The sequence below is a fragment of the Cynara cardunculus genome (genome assembly GCF_001531365.2).
Source record: "Cynara cardunculus var. scolymus isolate 2C chromosome LG 8, CcrdV1, whole genome shotgun sequence".
NCBI lineage: Eukaryota > Viridiplantae > Streptophyta > Magnoliopsida > Asterales > Asteraceae > Cynara > Cynara cardunculus.
The window spans coordinates 1,338,592-1,343,160 of record NC_037535.1 but is presented as its reverse complement, the minus strand read 5'-3'; positions in this window follow the sequence as shown (position 1 = coordinate 1,343,160).

The window sequence follows — 4,569 nt, the reverse complement described above, 5'->3', positions numbered from 1 at the left end:
CTTAATATTTAATTAATTAATAACTATATATAGTTAATTAATATATGTAATTATGGTATAGACAAAAAAAAACATAGAGGATATAATAGGAAAATATTTAAAAAGTTAAAGCGTTAAAATTAAAAAAATAAAATAAATAAATTTTAATATATTTTATTATCAAACATAGGTGAGGGTGTAGAAAAACTAGGGGAAAAAAATAGGAGGGGGTGGAAATAGAAAAGTCCTACTTGCAGTGGGCCATACCCTACCCCTCTCCTCCATATATTCAAATACTTCAATATATATATATATATATATATATATATATCCTCTTTTAGTTTCTATAATATTATTATCAAAGAAAATGTATTTTTATGTTTTCTGTTTTTTCCACCCAAACAACAGCCATTCAAGGTGTTCTTCATAGAAAACAAACAGAGATTTAGAAGAGATGTCGTTGTGGTTGTCATCTTCATCGTCACTCTTCTCCACCAAGTCCTTCAATGGCAACACCAAACTTCCCGCTTCAGAGCTGCTGCCAATGTTCCAGACTTTTACGTGTTCCGTATTTCAACAGAAACTTCACCTTCAAGCCATAAACAATGGAAGGAAAATTAGTTGAAAGACCCAACGATCTTACCTGGAGAAAGCCATACAGCTCACTAACTCAGATTCCATTCGAACAGACCGAGTAGAAGAACAGAACTGTGGTTGGGATCGAACATAGCTCTGGCTTTTCTTTCCAAGGAGCAACAGATCGAGCAAGGTTGGGTCAGCCGAGATAGAGACGACGACCGGAGTTGGAGCTACGGGGTGCCGACGATGAAGGCAACCAAAGTTGGAGTTGTCGCCGATGGACATGCAGTTCCATCCAAATCTCTGTTGTGTTCTGATTGACTTGGTGAGGAGGGTGAATGTAGCTCATAGTAAGTCGAATAAAAGAAGCTTGTTCACGATAAAGAAAAGCTGAAACATGAATTTTTCAGGTGAGAGCTCTAAATAGGGAAGGAAGAAACAAGAAGGAAGTAAGAATGGTTTAGATGAAAAAAGCTTCAACTAAAAAAAGTGAACTTTGGTGGTGTTGGTGGTTGTACTTTCCTAGTTTTTTGAATTGTATGTATAAAATGGTTGTACATTATGCTTTGTGACTTGTCTTTTAAGAGTTTTTTGAATTTGTTGCATAAACTCATTGTAACTTATGTTTAGTAACTTGTATTTAAGACTTTGTCTTAAATGGTTATATATGTAGTAGATATATATATATATATAGGGGAGCGTTCAAATAAAAACCACTCAATCTGTACAAACCGTGAAAACCACATTCAACCAATCATAATTTTTCATTTTATTCATTTTTTTGTAATTATGAGAGGTTGATTAACCATTTTTATTGTGGAGGGTGTTAATCATGGATATTATCATCTTCATTATTTTAATTTTAGAGAAATACATGAAGCAATTTCATTAAAATATCATTAAATATTATATGAAACAAATTCATCAAAAAAAGTATTATATGAAACAATTTCACAAGATTAAACAATTTCATGAAAAAATTTCATAAGATTAAACAATGAAATCGACGTATGAGGATTGTTTACACGGTTTTTACAAATGATGGTGGTTTTCATTTAATCGTTCATATATATATATATATATATATATATATATATATATATAAAATTTAAAAAACACCCACAAGTTTCTTTTCCAAAATTTGCAATAAAATATGCTCAGAATAAATTTTCTTTTTGCTTTTTATATAAGATAATTTACAACATTTGATCTAATACAATTTACCGGCTCAGTTGTGTCTAGGACATGGTGATATGGGTTATGCGTCAAGGCATGTCAGATTCATGGTTTCCTTTGTTATTTTCGCAAAAAATATTTAAACTGTATTATATTTTTAAGAATAAGTTATGATTTTTTTTTTTGGATTAACCTGAATATCCAACCCGCTATACGAGCCGATTAATCTCAGGGCGACCACCTGCTTTGCAGATAGCCCGTAGTTACCGCATTTAAACCTCCGTGGCCACAAGGGGATTTTTATTCCTCCTTGGATTTGAACCTGGGACCTCCTGGTACTTTTGACCTTTGGAGTCAAGCTCAAACCAATCTGACACTAGGCATGGGAATGGAGCAGGGATCTCAATCCCCGTCCCTGATTACTTATTTCTATCCCCGTCCCCATCTCTGTCTGGGAATATAATCACATCCCCGTTCCCCGTTGCCCCATCCCCAATAGGGAACGGGGATCCCCAACGGGGAAATGAGGATTTTTTTCCCGTTTATATAAGTTATTTTAAATTAAATATGTGAGAGACCATATATGTTTAAATCTCAAACATTTTCAATAAACCTAAAACCAAAATGAATTTAATTTAATACAAAAAAAACCACAATATCATATAAGAACTAATAGCATAAAACCAAAAAATATTCAATTAAATCCAAAAAAAAACATAAAATCATATGTACCTAAATATATTGAGTAATATAAAACCATATCGAATAATATACAAAACTTATCGAATAATTGCATTTTGATTTGACATCCAAAATATTACATATTAACATCCAAAAAATAACAATTTTAGATTATAAGTCTAGTTAAGAAATAGGAAATTATGAACTACCGTTTTAGTGAAATAAATAATATATATATATATATAATTTATTAATTAATATATATAACGGGTACGGGGCGGTGCGGGGAGTACCATATCCGTCCTAGTCCCCATCCCCGATTTAGCAGGGAATCCTCATCCAGAACCGGCGCAGGTGGACCGGGTTCCCCGACGGGTCGGGGCCTATTCTCATGCCTATCAGGCACCACCCTTGTGGTTAATAAGTTATGATTTTAATCCTTATAATTTAATGAAAATTGCTATTTTTGTTCATTTGTTTCTCAATTTCGGTTTCGTGCTTCTAGTTTACAATTTAGTGTTGTTTGGTTTTCGTGGTTTATAAGAGCGTCTCCAATAAGTTCTTTAAAGAGAAAAGTTTAAAATACCCAACCAACTTTCTTATTTTGAATGGTTTAGTCCCTAAATTATTTTTTTTAATGACAAAACCATTAAACTTTCTCATTTTGAAGAATTAAGTTCCTGAATTAATTTTTATAATGAAAAGACTATTAAGCTTTCATATTTTGAAATTATTAAGACCCTGAATTTTTTTCTAAAAAGTAAATAAAACATCGAACTTTTACTAGCCAATTAATGCAACTTTTTTGGGTTAAAACGATTGGTTATTCAAGGACTTGATTAATCAAAATGAAAAGGTTTAATGGTTTTTTCAATTAAAAAGAGAAAGTTTAACGGTTTTTTCATTCAAAAAAATAGTGCAGGAACTTAATCATTCAAGTGAGAAAGTTTAATGGTTTTTTAATTCAAAAAAGTAGTTTAGAGACTAAACCATTCAAGATGGAAAATTTTGTTGGGTTGTTTTTGAACTTTTCTCTTCTTTAAAATAGAGAAAATTGGTCTTTTATTCTCTATTTTGCTCCAAGAGATTCCTATACACACACATAAGCTCAACCAATCATATTCCTTCTTTTCTTTAGGTTCAAATGTAACTCATATATTAACTACAAGGGTAATTAGGTAATTTTTCATTTATGTAACTCCCAAATAATTAATTGGGAGTTACAAATATGAAAAATCTCATTAATTGATCATGATGTAATATTGAAATTGGTTTTCATACRTGTTCATGTTTCTAATTTACAAATGATGTTCTACCTATAATGATATTGATTTCGTAAGTGTAAAAGATTTCGATATCGTCCGAGTAATATGGATAAACCTATTGTAAAACAGATCGACAACAATGGAAATGAGAAAGTTAAAATCGTTTACGACTACATTCGCAATTCGAATTCCGATAATGAAGAAAATGATCAAAGCGTTCCTATTGGTAAGTGATTAGTATGACATTTGGATTCGTTTAAATGAACACATATCAAAGGCAATAGATGTTCATATCGATACATATGCACAATCACATCACATGAATATGAACAGTATCTGTGATTCATGTGAACACAAGCTTCGTAGGTGTTCACGTACATACAACAGAGTTGGCTCATGAATATACAGAAGATGTTCATACGGTTCACATGTTGTTCATATATCTAATCATTTTTGTTTGATGTGTTTTGAGGATATACACAAGTTGTTCATATGTCTAATCATTTTTGTTTAATGTGATTTGAGGATATACACAAGTTGTTCATATGTCTGACAACTCGTGTATCAAAGATATATTACTTTTTACCTAAATACCCTTTGATATTTTATTCATTCCCACAAATGGTTGGATTCACGTGAGACCACTTTTTTACACTTGAAACTACATAGCAAAACGCTATGAAAGTAACCTTCACAATGTTTTTGCTGTGAAGGTTCGACCTTTTTTTATCTTCACAGCGTTTTGCTGTGAAGTTTGAAGTGTAAAAAAATAGTTTCACGGGTCTCATGAAACAAGCTGGTCTCACGTGATCTCAAGTCTTCCCACCAATGGGGTTGAATAATTATTATTTTATATAAAATCTTCTTAAAAAGGATACTGAGATGATAA